This window comes from Pelodiscus sinensis, chromosome 6 (assembly GCF_052426305.1).
Source record: "Pelodiscus sinensis isolate ZL-2025 chromosome 6, ASM5242630v1, whole genome shotgun sequence".
Classification (NCBI taxonomy): domain Eukaryota; kingdom Metazoa; phylum Chordata; order Testudines; family Trionychidae; genus Pelodiscus; species Pelodiscus sinensis.
In genome coordinates, this window is record NC_143057.1 from 97,284,953 (window position 1) to 97,302,780 (window position 17,828).

Genomic DNA, 17,828 nt, shown 5'->3' on the forward strand with positions numbered 1-17,828 from the left:
GAATATAATAGCTTTTTTCTTTCCAAAACTTGGCATTCTGTAAGTTAGGAATGTCTGCAGATTCTGGGTGTTTATGGAGCATTTCCATTAGGGTGCTTGTTTACTCTGGATTCAATCCAGGACACCAAGCTGGTCCTAGATGGCTGTTGCTGACAAGAGAACAATGTATGACTGATCATGTGAGATTATTCAGATCACAAAGCACCTACACAATTTATTTGTGTCCTGGGACTGCTTAGAAGCACATTAACATAGTCTCAAGATCCAAACATCTTGCTTTTTTTGTCTGGGAGGAATATGATAGCTACCAAGGGGCCTAGCAGAAATATTAGGCTGTGAGGCGATACATGATTTCCTCAGAGACTTCATAAGGTTATAGTCAGTGACACCCTTTCTCAATTTGTCGGTGTGGCAAAGATTTAATTTGCAGCACTTCATGCCCCTACATGGTTCAATGAGCAGCCTTTAAATTTTAAAGCTGGTCATTTCTGACCAAAAACTAAGTGGCATTGGATCCAAGCAGCAAGAAACATCTGACTAACTTAATTTACATGGCTAATTATGCACCAGATCCTGTTACCCATAGCCATAGGGTGGCCTACAACCCAGAGAAGAACTCTGAGATCCATGAATATATTCAAGGTACTACTCCTGAGGAAGAATCTGTCCTTGTACATTTGCAGAGCAGCCTCATATTGAACTCACATGCAGTCAGAGTGCCCTCCATCTGAGCTCTCAAAATACCTTACAAACATCCAGGAAGGGGTTTTCAAAAGCCCCTATGGGAGTTTCATTGCTGTCAGCGGGAATAGTGCATTTAACTCTTCTAAGGACTTCTGAAAGTTTCGTCTTAAAAATCTGAGTTTTACAGCATCCCAGCAAAACAGGTAACATCTCTGTTTTGCAGATGGGGATAACTGAGGCACAGGGAAAATCTCAAGCTCATGCAGGACTGCTATGGCAGAGATGGGAACAGAACCCAGCTCTCCTTATTTATTTATTTATTTATTTATTTTGGGGACAAATAATGACCAGCTCTCCTAATGCCTAACTCTGAATTCCACTGTGATGGGATTACAGACCACATGCTGAATCAGAGTTGATAATGGTGCACACCTGAACTTCCAAGGCCTCTGCTTTCAACAGGTGCAGACAGAGCTTGTGCCTGTGGAAGAACACTTTAAAAGGACACTGTAGCTGTGGGAAGGTGCTTCATGCTACACCAGGAAGCAAGGCTGATGTTGAGAGTTCACAGTCACAACTTTGTGAAGTTTTCTTTAGCAGCAGGGAGTTAGATGCCTATCCCTGCTGCCCTCTTTGATTGAATGCAAGACCCATGTGATACTTCTAAGCCAGTGACCATGCTCCAAACTGAGGAGCTCCAGAATGGTAGGAAAAGACCCTGGGAAAACATGACTTGGGAAAGGGTCTGGCCCAGTTATTGCACTTTCTTTGAACCTTTGGGTGCCTGGTGGAGTGGGTGGGCCTGTGTGCTCCTATGTTGAGGCCATTCTGCTTCTGTGTAGGGGAGCTATTGGAGCATGCAGGTGTGATTAAGGCCACACCTGGGCTCCCCTCTAGACTGGTGAGGCTGATAGAAACTGTACACCCACAATCCTTCCTTCCCTAGGGAAGCTGCCTACCAGTACCTTCTGAAACACTTCTATTAAGAGTCGCATCTCAATTTATTTGTTAGTGATTGATAGGCATATTCTTCAGGCTGAAACTTAGGGGAGTGTTTTGTTCCAACTGCTTTGGTCAATTTAAATTGTAAGAGAGGGGCCGAAGGTTCTGGGTTTGGAAGCTGTTTTTTGTTCCCTCTAGCCTGAACTGAGTTTGTGTATTGTCAGAGTGCATCAGAATATCCGAGTTTAAAATTAAACAAAGCTTGCTGAAATATTCAGGTTTTAAAATGTGATTCTGCAAACTACTTTTTTCTAAGACAGCTGAGTGTGCATTATAGTCACTGTAAAAGTACACAGATTATACAGGACCTTTTCATAACACTGTACTCAAGATCCCACTATCATTTTTGAAGCCATCCATCATCTGTGTTGTACTACTATTTGGAGACTCTTTGCTATTCCAATGTTATGTTTTAATATGATAGATTAGAACTGCACGAAAGGTTTCATGTTTTCTTATATTAATGTTCTGTACAATGGATTAATGACTTTCTATGTGGAATGTCTGTTCCATGGATAATGTGGCACAGACACTAAGAATTAAGGCTCAAATCCTGATGTCAATGGCAAAATTTCTAGAGATTTCAACGGTCCCATGATAGCCAACCGTATTGCAATCTTTAATAACTGAGGGTATGTCTACACTACCCCGCTAGTTCGAACTAGCGGGGTAATGTATGCATACCGCACTTGCTAATGAAGCCCGGGATTTGAATTTCCCGGGCTTCATTAGCATAAGCGGGGAGCCGCCATTTTTAAATCCCCGCTGCTTCGAACCCCGTGTAGCGCGGCTACACGGGGCTCGAACTAGGTAGTTCGGACTAGGGTGCCTATTCCGAACTACCGGTACACCTCGTTTCACGAGGAGTACCGGTAGTTCGGAATAGGACCCTAGTCCGAACTACCTAGTTCGAGCCCCGTGTAGCCGCGCTACACGGGGTTCGAAGCAGCGGGGATTTAAAAATGGCGGCTCCCCGCTTATGCTAATGAAGCCCGGGAAATTCAAATCCCGGGCTTCATTAGCAAGTGCGGTATGCATACATTACCCCGCTAGTTCGAACTAGCGGGGTAGTGTAGACATTCCCTTATCTGGGGAGCTTTAGTCTTTCAGGGTATGTCTACACTACCCCGCTAGTTCGAACTAGCGGGGTAATGTATGCATACCGCACTTGCTAATGAAGCCCGGGATTTGAATTTCCCGGGCTTCATTAGCATAAGCGGGGAGCCGCCATTTTTAAATCCCCGCTGCTTCGAACCCCGTGTAGCGCGGCTACACGGGGCTCGAACTAGGTAGTTCGGACTAGGGTCCTATTCCGAACTACCGGTACTCCTCGTGAAACGAGGTGTACCGGTAGTTCGGAATAGGCACCCTAGTCCGAACTACCTAGTTCGAGCCCCGTGTAGCCGCGCTACACGGGGTTCGAAGCAGCGGGGATTTAAAAATGGCGGCTCCCCGCTTATGCTAATGAAGCCCGGGAAATTCAAATCCCGGGCTTCATTAGCAAGTGCGGTATGCATACATTACCCCGCTAGTTCGAACTAGCGGGGTAGTGTAGACATACCCTGAAAGACTAAAGCTCCCCAGATAAGGGAGAGTTGCACAGTTTGGCTACGTCTACACTGGCCCCTTTTCTGAAAGGGGCATGCTAATTTTCCAGGTCGTAATAGGGAAATCCGTGGGGGATTTAAATATCCCCTGCGGCATTTAAATAAAAATGTCTGCCACTTTTTTCTGGCTTGTAGAAAAGCCAGTAGGAATAAGAGATCCTCCAGAAAAGGGCTTTTTTCCGGAGGATCGGGGCCAGTGTAGACGCTCTTTTCTGGCTTTTCTACAAGCCGGAAAAAAGGGGCGGACATTTTTATTTAAATGCCGCGGGGGATATTTAAATCCCCCGCGGATTTCCCTATTACGACCTGGAAAATTAGCATGCCCCTTTCGGAAAAGGGGCCAGTGTAGACATAGCCTTAGGGTATTATTCTAAGTAGACTCTAGAGCTGTGTCTACATTGGTGCGATCTTGCGCAAAAACAGCCACTTTTGCGCCAAAATGTGCTGCCTATCTACACTGGCCGCGAGTTCTTGCGCAAGAACACTGACGTTCTAATGTGTGAAATCAGTGCTGCTTGCACAAGAATTATGATGCTCCCTCTCAGGAATAAGCCTTCTTGGGCAACTGTTCTTGGGCAAGAGGCCAGTGTAGACAGGCAACAGGGCTTTCTTGCGCAAGAAATTCATATTATTAAAATGGCCAAGAGAGCATCTACACTGGCATGGATGCACTTGTGCAAAATCATGCCAGTGAAGACATAGCCTAAGGGTTTAATAACCAGCATTTGAAACATGCCATTCTCAAATATTCTGATTTACCATTACCAGGTAAGATTTTTTCGTTTGGGATCCTTGTATTAATTGTTGGTATTTGTCACAGATCCTTACATTTTTTAATCTGTTATCCCTGTATTGAGCCCAATGACATGCTTTTGACTAAAGCATGTCATCTGGACAAGCATCCAGTCTTGAGCTGAAGACTTCATGAGATGGAGAATGCACTTGTTCTCAGAGTAGCTTATTCCAGAGGTTGAATACCCTCCCTGTTTGAAACTTGTACCTTATTTCTAATTTAAATTTGTCTAGCTTCTGCTTTGTTGGTTTTTGTTATCCCTTTCTTAGCTACATTAAAGAACCTTTTAATCTTTATCTTCTCACCATAAAGAAACATCAAGTCACCTCTAAAGCTTCTTTTCAATAAGCTAATCATATTTCACTCTAAAGCAAAGGTGGGGAACCTCAGGCTTGCCTGCATCTGGCCCCTCGCTATACTGGGGATTTGATACTGGCATTCTAGGCCTCCCCGCTGCCCTACAATGGAGCTGAAGCATACAGAATCCAATAGGCTGGGCCCTCTTAAGTTCTAGTGTGCAAGGGGAATGTGAGGAGTGTCGTCTTGAGGTATCACATCAGTGTGAGGGTGTCTGGTTTTTGTTTGCTTCTCACTTATGTATGGCCCACAACTGACTTTCCTTTGGGTCAGTGTCCCCCAACCCAAAAAGGTTCCCCACCTCTGCTTTAAGGGTATTTCTGATAAGGGGTCTGTCTGCCCTGCAGCTGTGCAAGTTAGTGCATTACAAATAGCAGTGTGGCCACCGCAACCCAGACAATGGCTCAAGCTTGCCACCCAAATATGATTCTGCCCAGCCCCTCTGTGTATGTTCTCAGGCTGCTAGCCCAAACCGTCTTGGCTATTTTGCTATTTTTAATGTACTAGCTTGAGCTGAGCTACTGAGTATCTACCCACACAGGAAAGCACATTCCCAGTTGCAGACACACATTTCTGTCATATAAATGTATGTTCGTTAGTTGACTCCAGAACTATTTTTGCAGCTTTTTTTTTCTGCACTATCTAGTCAACTTCTTAAAGGATGTTGTAAAATTGGAATCCTAGTAGAGCATTCTGGTACCAGTCTCACTAGTGACATACTGTAGGGATGCAAGCAACTAGTCAACTACCTGATAAGCATAAGCTTATCAGATAGTTGAGTAGTAACTCAACTAGTTGCACTCCTACTCCCACCCCTGCCTTACTGCCTCTGAGGCAGCAAGGGGGGGAAGCAGGAGCCTGTGCTGGTGGGAGCAGGTTTAAAAGCCAGTTCCCCCAACACCTTTTCTGCGGGGCATGAGTGGCAGAAGAATCCCTACTGCTGTGCCTCTTCCTTTGAAATGTACAAGAGCTGCGAGCATCAGAATGTGCCTTGTAACCTTTAAATCAGTTTCCATACCTAATGACTGCAAAATAGCTAACATGACACCAATATTTTAAGAGGGCTCTAGAAGTGATCCTGGCAATTAGAGACGGTAAGTCTAACGTTGGTATCAGGCAAATTAGTGGAAACTATAGTAAAGAATAAAATTCAGACAGCATAGATGAACATAGCTTTGGGGGAAGTCAACATGGTTTCTGGAAAAGGAAATTGTGCCTTACTAATCTACTAGAGTTCTTTGAGAAGGGTCAACAAACATGTGGACAAGGGGATCCAGTAGATATAGTATACTTAGATTTCCAGAAAAGAGCCTTTGAGGGACCTTGTTAAAGTCTAAGTGAAGTAAGTTGTCATGGGATAAAAGGGAAGGTCCTTTTGTGGACTGATAACTGGTTAAAAGACAGGAAACAAACGGTAGGAATAACTGGTCAATTTTCAGAATGGAGAGAGGTAACTAGTGGGGTCCCTCAAGGTTCTGTCCTGGGACCAATCCTATTCAATTTATTTATAAATGATCTAGAGAAAGGGGTAAACAGTGAAGTGGCAAAATTTGCAGATGATAGCTATCTTGAGCAGTTTGGTAAGACCAAAGCAGACTGTGAAGAGCTTCAGAAAGATCTCACCAAACTAAGTGATTGGGCAACAAAATGTCAAATGAAACTTAATGTTGATAAATGTAAAGTAATGCACATTCAAAAAAATAATCCCAACTATACATACAATATGATGGGGACTAATTTAGCTACAACTGCTCATGAAAGATCTTGAAGTCCTTATGGATAGTTCTCTGAAAACATCCACTCAGTGTGCAACAGCAGTATAAAAAAATATAGAATGTTAGCCATCATTAAAAGGATACAGAATAAAACAAAATATTTTATTGCCTCTATAAAACCATGGAATACCCACATTTTGAATACTGCATACAGATGTGATCGCCTCCTCTCAAAGATATACTGGCATTGGAAAAGGTTCAGAAAAGGACAACAAAAATTATCAGGGGTTTGAAACGTGTCCCATATGAAGAGAGAGTTAAAAGACTGGAATTTTCAGCTGTGAAAAGAGGCAACTCAGGATGGAGATGATAGAGGTCTACAAAATCATGACTGGTGTGAAAAAAGTGAATAAGAAAAGTTATTTACTTATTCCCACAATATAAGAATGAGGGGTCACCAAACAAAATTAATAGGCAGTAGATTTAAAACACAGAAGGAAGTTTTTCTTCACTCAGCGCACAGTCAACCTGTGGAACTCCTTGCCAGAGGATGTTGTAAAGACTAGGACTTTAACAGAGAGTTCAGAAAAAGAGCTAGGCTTGATCCATCAATGGCTATTGGCCAGGAAGGGAAGGAATGGTGTCCCCAGACTCTGTCTGGAAATGGATTACAGGAGGGCTACGTCTACACTGGCATGATTTTCCGCAAATGTTTTAACGGAAAAGTTTTCTGTTAAAAGCATTTTTGGATAAGAGCATCTAGATTGGCAGGACACTTTTCCGCAAAAGCACTTTTTGCGGAAAAGCGTCCATGGCCAATCTAGACGCGCTTTTCCACAAAAAAGCCCCGTTGCCGTTTTCGCGATTGGGGCTTTTTTGCAGAAAAGAAATCTCTGCTGTCTACACTGGCCCTTTTGCACAAAAGTCTTTTGGAAAAAGACTTTTGCCCGAATGGGAGCAGCATAGTATTTCTGCAAAAGCACTGATAATCTTACATGAGATCGTCAGAGCTTTTGCATAAATTCAAGCGGCCAGTGTAGACAGCTGGTAAGCTTTTCCACAAAAGCAGATGATTTTGCGGAAAAACTTGCCAGTCTAGGCACAGCCGAGGGGTATCACATGAGGATTATCTCTTGTGTTCCCTCTTCCTGGAGCATCTGGTATTGGCCCCTGTTGGCAGACAGGATACTGGGCTAGATGGACCTTTGGTCTGACCCAGTATAGCCGTTCTTATGTAAGACCGGGGTGAAAAGGGGGGAAAAACCCACTAACAGTAGCAGCTGCAGCTAGTACAGCTCAACGATACAGCATCAGAAATAAGCAACAAAAGGCCTAATCATGCTGTCTACATGACTGAAAACAAATGTGTTGTGTGACAGCATTTCAGCTTCATAGAAGTTGTGTTCACATGTTGCACTAGTGCAATTAGTCCTGATGATCAATGACTGACACTGTCAAACCATCTCAGTGTAACACTGAGATAGGGTGTAGTGACAGAAGACCCCTTGGGATTGTCCTCTGGTACAATTAGGCCACTGACACCTGTCATCAGGGCTCCCTACTTCCCTGTCCTGCTGGGCTAGATAGTGAACTTCCATAACAATGTATGGAAAGTGGTGGTAATGTTATGGAAATGGCAAAGATGGTGTGGTTGATACTAGACAGGAACTTGAGAGACTGGCGTTTCATTGCTGGTTGTGCCACAGACTTCCTATGTAAACCTGAGCAGGTCACATCTCTCTGCTTCAGCTCCCCATCTGGAAAACTGCAATAATAGTTGTCTTTTTCTCTCTCGCATATTTAGGCTGTAAGCTCTTCAGTGTAATGACTCTTACTACATGTTTCTACTGCATCTAGCAAAATGGGCCCCCAATCTTAACTGTAGCCTCTAGTGACTATCCTAATAATGTTATGCGATCTTCTTTCAGTGTGTCCAGAGTTCTCAACCTCATGGGTCATGATGGCATCTCATCCATTCTGCCTTTCCCTTACTGCTAAATAGGTGATTCATCCTGGCTAGGTCCAACTGAATGAGGATGGAGGCTCTGGGGTGAGACATAGTCTGGAAAAGGTTGGTGGTGCTATGCCATTGCCTCAGGCTATATCTAAACTACCAGGTTATTTCAAAATAAAATAAGCTTATTCCTCCTCACAAGCAGAGTTATTTTTGAAATAACAAGCCCACTATTTTGACATAACAGGCTTTGTGGATGCTTTCAAAATAAAGGGCATTATTTCAAAATAACTCCCCAATGTCAACCTACCCTGAGCTCTTAAGAGGCACTGATAGCAGCAGCACTACTTCTGCTCTTAATTTCAGCAAGAGAATCTGGTTGCTACTGGTTCCAGAGGGCAATAGCTTTTTAAACTGAGGGTCAGCTCTAGCTAGGATATAGTGGTGTCAAGGGCAAATGGTCTCCCAAACAAAACCAACACAGGGTAGCCTAAACTGATGGAATGTGACTATACCCCCTGCTCAAGGAAACATACCCATGCTAGCTCTCCTCGAGATGGCATGCTAAAAATAGAATGTAGTGACAGCATGAGCCTCTGGAGAAGCAAGCTGTACTGAATATATGCCTAGGATCTTGGAGGGGTATGTACTTGGGGCAGCTACTCCACCCAGATGCTCATGCCCCCATTGCTGCACTAGCTATTTTTAGCATGCTAGCTTGAAGAGAGCTAGGAAGAAACAACATAGATTGAAGCCAAGGGCATCTGGTAACCTACACTTGGGCCATGGCAAAAAATGTCTCGCAAGCTGCACATAGAACCCCAATGGACTGCACAGAGACCACTGGCCACAGGTGGCCTGTCACAGAGCTAGAGGGAACATATATTGTCAAGGAGACGTCTAAGGGTTAGCAAAAAATGTTCCCGCTCTCCCCAGACAGAACAAAAATATAGAAGGACATACCCATCACACTAGCTGGCAATGCTGTTTCCTATCCCACCCCATTCATCAGACACAATATTCACAATGACTTTTAAAATCCCACATGAAGACTAGCCAACTAGAAAGATTCATGTATTACAGCATGTAATTAAGGGGGAGGTGGGATTGAATGCTGAAAGCATGCAATTAATTGTGGGGGTGAGCAGAAACAAAAATCCGATAAGGTTGCTATATGACAACAGAGAATTTGCCTTTCACACCATTTACAACATTCAAGCACTGGAAAGAGAATTAATACTGACAGGTGTTGTAAATTTTATACTGACAACATGATAACCAAAGCATACTATACACACCCAGGATGTTCACAATAAAAATAAAGAAATGAATAGTTAAGCACACCTTAACACTGAGCCTTCAGTTGTTGGGGGTGGGGGAGGGGGAGGTTATAATTCTCATGCAGGGGGAGGAGGTGTAGCTAAATATTTTCTTTAGAGGCAATATAAATTGAGAACCATCCATTAGTCTATTTACTGATAGTAGTGGCTTTTGGGGGTTGTTTGGTGTTTCTTGGTTTGAGGTGTGTGTGGGGTGGGGTTTTGGGCGGGGGGTTCTTTTTTGCTAAAGTCCTTAGAATTGCTGTGTTCTAAGTACAGTATATAATACAGCTAAAAGAATTTAGCTAGCAATTACAGGAAAACCTTTTTTAGCTACAACCATTAATCAAAGGCTGCATATGAACATAGTGACAAATCCTGGTGTCACTTAAGTCCATAGCAAGAACTCCCTTTAATATCAATGGATGGAACTTGGGTATACTTTTGAAATGTCTTCAAATATTGGTTGTGCCTGGGTTTTCAAAGCTACTTTAATTGTGTAGAAAATCTAGAGTGGTGACTGTCTGTCTGTTTTTGAGGTAGAGGGAAATAAAGAAAAGTTAGACACTGCTTTTCAAATCAGTGTGATTTGCTAATGACCAGGAGTAAAATTTACAAAATCATTTAGGACCATAAGTCCCCATTAATGAAAGTGTGTCTCATAGAGTGAGATTTTTCTTCCAACTTTGCAAAAACATTCACCTCCAGATGATATTTGATGATCAGGACAAATCATTTTTCCATGACACAATTCTAGGATTTGGGGCAAAAATAGGTCTTTATAGTAGAAGCTGGTTGCAACAAGTATATGCTGTCTATATGCCCAGAAATATGGCAGAGGAGTCTTTCCTTCTTTTTGTAGTGCTGTATGTTGCCTCCCCTAAAGTTCCTTGGATCTGGAAAAAGTTATTTTATTTTTGGAATTCTTCAGAAGGTCAGTAGGAGCTGCTGATAAAGTGAGCTCCACATGATCGTTTGCAACCACATACTTGGCATATGTCTAGACCTGGACCTACATGCTCCAAGGCGCAAACTCTTCAAAGTTTTTGTGACAGTGTAATAGTAGCATTGAGGAAGACAGTTATTGACAAGAGAATAGTAATCTGATGTGCATTCTTGGGCAGACCCTACTTTTTTTTCCCCCCATAAAAGGGCTGATCTCCAATATCATAGTTGACCCATGGAAAGTACAATCACAAACTGTAACAAATCTGAATGGAAGAAGACTGCTGCTTGTCCTTTCACTCAGACCTTCTCTTCACAACTTTCTAATACACATTTTGTAATCTTAGATTTTTAAAAGTAAGACTAAATCTGATATTAAATATAATTTTTTTTCTTTATCAATTTTAAAGAAAGCCCAAGTCTGCCTTTGGCAGGAGACGTTAGTTAAGGCATTGAAAATTCAGTCTCCTCACCCCCTCCGCCTCTTCCCCCCCCAACTTCCCCTGCCTTAAAACCTTGTACAAGTTAGACATTTAAATGATAGATGAGCATGTCCCTTTCTTAGGGAAAGTACTCTTTTGGAACTCAGAGCTAGGATAAGTTCCATGTAATGTGGCAGTTGCCAAGGTAACTACTTGTTCTTAATTGAATAGTAGAGAAAATATTTGTGTAACTTATTGGCACATAAATTAAGGTTGCCCTTGAGCAGGCGTAAACTCTCTCAACCTTCTTAACCAAATTGTTCTAGTTTCCTACATTATTTTAATGCCCAGACATCACTGGAATGCTGCTGGCTGCCAGACCTCCCTCCCCCCTCCCTGATTCTGCCCACTGATAGGGTGCTTCATGCTCACTGTCCCTATGTCCCAAGGAAATCACTGAGTTATGGTGATGGCTGGTTGTATTGCAAATACAACACAGAGTAGGACTCCTGGTGTAGTGGAAAAAAATTGAGGCTTCAACTTTAAAAAAAAAAAAAAAAAAAAATCTCCTCTTTTGTGACTTTGGGCCAGCTACTTAGCCAGTGTAGACTGGCATAGTTCTATTGAAGTTAGTGGAGCTGTGCTGAGTCACAACAACAGAGGGGTTAGTCTTTTATGCTCCTTCTGCCCAAAAAAACTGTTCCTATCAAAAGTGGTATAGATTTCTGAATTGCACATATACTAAATACAGTTGCGGGGTGGGGACTGTAGCGCCCCACCATCCCCATGCTAAGGACTGGATTTAAGACTGCAGGGAATATATACCCCCACCCAAAAATGTGTGTGAGTGTACTCATGCTAGTGAGCCCAGCAAAGAAACTCCACTGCCACCATTAATCACATGGGGAGGGACCTTCTGTAATCCCTTCTCAGGGGGTTGAGATCTGTGGGACTCTACTGCTCCTATAACTGTCCATACCTGCAACCGTCTCCTCCCACTGTGCTGCTGCAGGCAACTGGGAACAGAGTTTGAGTGGATGGGGTATCCTTCCTACTCCTCAGTACACTGCAACAACACCTGACCCTCTAGCAAAATCTTTCAATAGATCTCTGCTCACAAAATAACAATGCCATTGGTGTGGGTGTCATTGCTTATGCTGGATCAGAAACAGATCCTCTATTTCCTTTTCTAAATCTGGGATATTCATCAAAACACAAGTTAATGTATTTGTAATATTTCAGCATTTGTAATGTGTAAGTTAATGAGCTTGTTTCACATCACTTATTTTTAAAAAATATTTTCCAATTCAGGGGGAATAAAATCTAGTTTGCTTGAACTGGAGTTTGGGGAAAAATAATTGGAAAGGCTTGGAAAGTCATACTTTTCAATAATTTCTTTAAGTATGCTGTCCAGCTGAGCCATCATCCTGTAGTTTACAAAGCATGAGACTGCTGCACCCACATAGACCATTGAAGTCCCATTCTGCACAGAGTATTCTATTTGTGTTTGTAGATGGCTGGATTGTGGTCTTGGATTGTAAGGTATTCAGGGCAGGATTCCTCATGCAAGTCAATAATATGTCTCCACATATCTGCATCATAGTTAACATTCCTGGTAGCAAGGCATTACATGTTATTAGCCAATTTTCCTTGTGATATGTGATTATTTTTTGTAAGGTTCAGAAACATACTTGCTACCTTTACCATTTAATTCTCCATTCACAGAGGACATGCAATTACACAGGTGTGTGGTGACTTCAGTCAAAGGATGAGAACAGAAACACTATAGTCAGATGACTGAGGACTAAACTTTGCAACTCTGGATAACTAGTTTGTTGGATGAAACTTTCTAAAGAAAAATGTTACAAGATGCTATGAGACCAAGGCAAGCAGCCCAAACAGCACCTTCTAGGAGACCCTGTCATTTAAGCTGAACTTGTATTAATAATAGTCCTTAACAAGCTGTCAGTCTTTAAGTAGAGTCTTTTGTGCCTTTTCCCTGTTGCTTTTGTGTTCGCTTACTGGATGGCTACAAATCAGCCCTAGCTGAGCTGCGGTCAGTCCTGGGGCAGCTTGGGGAAAAAATGTAGCTTATTTTTTTTCCTTGTCTGTCTTGTGCCCTTGCTTTCCTCCCTTTCTTTGCCTTTTACTTTCTCACAAATCATAAAAATTGCAGGTGGGTGTATGTGTGTCAAGCTAGATAAAACAAGCAGACACCAGTTTTCTCTTTGTTTTGGTGCAAAGCACAGATGGGACTGGGGAGGTTGTTTTTTCACGGATATAATTACCATTGCAATAGGAAATGCAAAAGCTGTCCAGGGACCCTAGGGCTATGTCCGTACTACAGAGTTTGTGGGAAAATGGCCATTTTTCTGAACTCACGGGGCATCCACACATCAAGCGCATTTTTGAGCAAGTAAATTGACAGAACAGAGGGCGTTTTGCACAATTCGTAATCCTCATTTTACGAGGAAGAACGTCTTTTTGCAAAAGAGCTCTTGTGCAAAAAGGCATGTCTGGATGGGGGAAGAGGAGTTTTTTTGTGCAAGAAGAGGAAAATGCACAGGTGCCCTGGTAGCCATTCTGTCCATAGCAATCGGAGCTTACTTGCGAGAGAGCATCCAGGCAGTCTGAAAAAGTGATGTGCTTTTGTGAAAGAGCGTCCAATGTGCTTTTGCAGTGTGGATGCACTCTTGCGCAAGAAGTTTTTACAGAAGATCTCTTCCAACAAAAGCTTCTTGCGCAAAAAGCCTGCAGTCCAGACGTAGCCTAAGATGGCTATTAGCAGTGGATGCTTTTTCCTTTGAAATGGGGGTGAGGTGGCTCTCTTGATATTAAACAAAAAACTAGCAATGGCCATCAAGTTAGTCTAGGAGCTGAGCCATAAGTTGTGTTCTCATGGCTGTCTTTAAGACAGTTTCTTGAGGGAACATAACACCAAAGCACCAAATCCCTGACCCTTTCCCTCTAGCCTAATCATATACATACCCCCTTTGCTTTACATTTCACTTTTTTGCTTAGAGCTGTGGTGTCCAACCAGTTCTGAAGCAGTAGCCACTATAGTGGTAACTAGTATAGCCAACTGGCCACACTCAACCAGCCAAATAGCCATATGTAGCTAGTGACGAGCATGCTGGACACCACAGGCTTAGCACCTTTGCCTACAAGGGTTGGTTTGCATCAGGAGAACTATGCTAAACAGGCTGCCCCAATGCAAATTCCTAGTGGAAACTGGTTCAGCCTATCTTTGTTTGAAACAAAGGGAAAAACCAACAGAGCTAAGCACAGTTTATGTAACCCCACCAGGCAGAACCAAAGCAGGGATGTCTGGAGCTTTGTGCTTGAGCTAAAAGCCAGCTGCCTTTCAGTTAAGGCTGTAGAGGACACTCAGGCTTTGGCTACAGTACAAGGTTATACTGAAATAATGCATCTACACTACAAAAGCTGGTAAGGGCCATCCGTGCCATCTTGCTGTGGACAGTCATCACGCTGGGTGAGGTTGACCCTCCCCCATCCTCTCCGGCTCTGCCACCCTGGGCTTCCCCAACTGCAGGGGGGGGGCCATTGACAGCACCCATGTCCCCATCCTGGCCCCCCAATCACTAGGTCTCGGGCTATATAAATAGGAAGGAGCACTTTTCAATGGTGCTGCCGGTCCTCATGGGCCACCAGGCCTGGTTCACAGACATTTAATGTTGGGGAAGACACATGATGCCTGCACATTATGGAACTCCAGCCTCTTCCACAGGATGCACACTAGCACTTTTTTCATGATCTCACCATCAGGGTCAGGGACATGCACATGCCCATCTGCATTGTGAGTGCTGCAGCCTATTCCTTGTTCCTCTGGCTAAAGAAGCCCTACACGGGACACCTGAATCCCATCAAAGGATGGTACACCAGGCTTAGCAGGTGCCACGTTGTTGTGGAGGGTGCCTTCAGCCATCTCAAAGGGAGAGTCTGGTGTCTCCTCACCTGCCTGGACCTCAGTGACTGGAACATCTCCCAGATGATGGTGTCCTGCACAACCTGTGCAAGAACAAGGGGGAGACTTTTCTGTCAGGGTGCAAGGCAGAGGCAGAGCGGCTCACCAGGGCTCTTGGGCATCCCTGCCATCTGACAAGCCCATCAGGGCTGTGCACATCCAGGAGGCCTTGAGGGAGAGTTTCAGCCAAGGCAATCTGTGAGACTCTTTCTACCAGGCCTCCCCACAATAGGCCTCTGCATTGCCCCTGTATGTCTGTCTTCCCCACCATCCCTCCCTTTCCCTGTCCTCCTTCTCCTGCCGATAAAATAAACCAGACTCTTTGTTTTGGAACACAAACTGTGATTTTTATTTGGGGAATATATAATGGAAAAGAGGGGGGGAAATGGTGAAAGCGCCTGGGAGGCGGGGGGCAGAGAGTCTCAGGGATGTGGCTAGGACTGGTGCGTGCCTCTAGCATCTCGGGACATCTCAGCTACCAGAGAGGTCACACTGCCTCATGTGTCTCCCTTGTTGGCCCAAGGGGGCCCAGGAGGAGAAGTTGGTGCAGGGGAGGAGGAGAGCGGGTGCTGAAGAGACTTGGGCAGGGTGGGGAGCAGGTGCTGGAGAATGGCCACTAGAGCACTCAATGGCAATGAGCAGGTGATCCATGGTGCTGTGAAACACAATGCACAGTCTCGCTACCCCCATGTCCTGGGAGCAAGTAGCTATGGGAATATGATGGCCAGGAGCCTGCAAGCAGGAGGGGAAATGGGGTGGCTCAGTTTCCTTCTATGTCTTTCATGCCAAGTCCAGCAGTGCCTGCATCCCACAGACCTTCTCTTTCCCTGCTGGTGGAGAGGGTGTGGGGTGGGGGGCAGAAATGTGTGTGAGCGGCAGATGCCACTTTCCGGGAAGAGGTGGTACTGGAGTCCCCTCTTCTTCCTCTGACAGGCTCCCATACAGGAAATTGGTGTCGGCCACCTTGCCATGCTTGTCCAGGAGAAGATGCTGCCCAAGAGTGACGGCATGACTCTGTGTGGCACTGCTGTGTGTTTCCCTGACCCAACCTCCTTAGGGGTGAATTATGGTAGGAAGGTGTCAGGAGTAAGGCAGGACTGTACAGGAACCTTGTGAGAAGAAGCGAAAGGTTCCTGTGTGACAGCCTAATGGGGCTCTCTGCTCCAGGCTGGTGCTCCCCATGCACCCATATAAACAGGCTCCTGTGCGATTCCCAGGCTAAGAGGGCTGAGGGAGGAGTATGCAGCCCCTCACAACCTGCTGTCTCCCACCATATGTCTAGGGAAAGTAGTGGAACTCACCTGACATACCTTTCCCAGCTTCGTCTGAGACCTGGGAGGAGAGGTACCAGCTCCAGGAAGATGACCACCACCTGGCTGGTGGGCACAGTGTCCAGGCTGGCCTCATCTTTGTTGTCCTTCTCCTCCACAGTCCTGCCTCAAGGAGGCTGATGATGGGCATGTTCAGGCTGGAGTCCAGGGTGGGGCAGAGGCAGAGAGGCAACCTGCTTCCTCCCAGGATGGCATCCAGCTGCTGGTAATGTAGGAGTGGGATTTCAGGTTTAATAATGTAGTAATGTATGACTTAATTTCATCCTGCCAGCCACCCTTTTTTGTGACCCTCTGGGGCATTGGTGAGAAATGCATCTGACAGACTGCCAGTGTCTGAACTGATGTTAAGGCAGGGACAGACCGTTAGGCCCTTTAGTTACATATACATTTATTTGTTTTAAGCTTTAATAAGTAAGAGATAGGATCTTGTATTGTGTCTATGTTAATAAGATTAGAGGAATGTTGAAGGCCCGGGCCACAATGTGAATTGTTTTGATGACAAGATTTAGTAAGGTTTAATTTACAATGCTTTTTATGGCTCAATATAAAATGCTGCTGTTTGTATACCTTTGAAGTTCTCTGTAAAAGACTGGTTGTGTGAATAAGGAATGTATGCATCAGAAAAAGATAAGGTGTGAAGGCCATTGTTAAAACCAGATGGCCAAGAGAGGAGGGGTAAAGAAATGTAACGAGACTTATCAACACCAGAGAACTATCAATGTGCATCCATGATTAAGGAAGGGCAGATTGACCCTAAGGTGGAGGATGGCACCCATAAAGACAATTGACTAACTCAATCCAGGACGATGACTCTCTTGGAGGTGTTATGGAATGTCAACATCAAAAGATAACACCAATTAAGGAGTAACCGGTCACAAACTGACACAGCAAAATCCATAGACTTCAGCAGAGAAAAAGGACTATAAGGATAGGGTGCTTTGCCATGGGGCTTTGGGTTTGTCTTGCCACCAACTCCAGGAGCATCAGATTGCAACCAACAAAGCACAGCTCCCCTCTGCAATCAATCTGGCTGGCCACTAGATTGATCCAGACTCTGGACTGGCAACTATAACATTGACTGGTGGGACTGTGTGTATGTGTGGGTGACTGAAAAGCATATGCTAACTGTTGTAGTCTCAATAAATACAGCATGCTGCCTTCTCCCCTATAAAGATCTTGTTTGCTTTGTATGAGCATAGCAGTAATATCAACAAGCCTGGGGTGCCACCCCAGAGTGTGAACTTTGCTTTCCTGGCCTTTGTGTAGGTCTGCCAGAGCTTCTTAACTTTCCTATGAACCTGATCCAGGACACCTGATCCAGGGTCTAGCTGTGCCCCTTCTGGGCCAGTTTGGTAGCCATCTGACATTAGCATGACTCCTCTTGGTGCAGAGATCCTGGATGTTGGTCTCCTCTCACTGCTCTCGACCACCTGGTGTCAGCTCCTGCTTTTGCTCCTGCCAGCCTCCCCACTGCCTTCTCCCACTAGACCCCTCCCCACCCCTGGGGCCACCAAGGGCCCCACAAAAGAGTTAGTGGGAGCAGGGGAGCGTGCCGCGGGGCCCTGGGCAGTGAAATTTCGTGGGGTCCCTCCTTTGACACAGCGCACGCACGGGGCCTCAGGAAGCGCGGGGCCTGGGGCAGCTGCCCCGCTCACCCTGCCCTAAATCCGCCACTGGGTGGGAGCACCTGAGGCAAGCGCCAGTCCCAGGCCCA

The 17,828-nt window shown here is 44.8% G+C and overlaps 1 protein-coding gene across 1 annotated transcript in view; it reads left to right on the forward strand.

Moving 5' to 3' along the window:
• Positions 1-1,229: 1,229 nt before the first annotated feature.
• Positions 1,230-17,828, forward strand: part of ANKRD55 (ankyrin repeat domain 55) — a 215,727-nt gene continuing 199,128 nt past the window's right edge. Inside the window, exon 1 of the mRNA XM_089779385.1 lies at positions 1,230-1,389. The gene's annotated coding sequence lies outside the window, so the exon portion shown is untranslated. The remainder of the gene's footprint in view (positions 1,390-17,828) is intronic.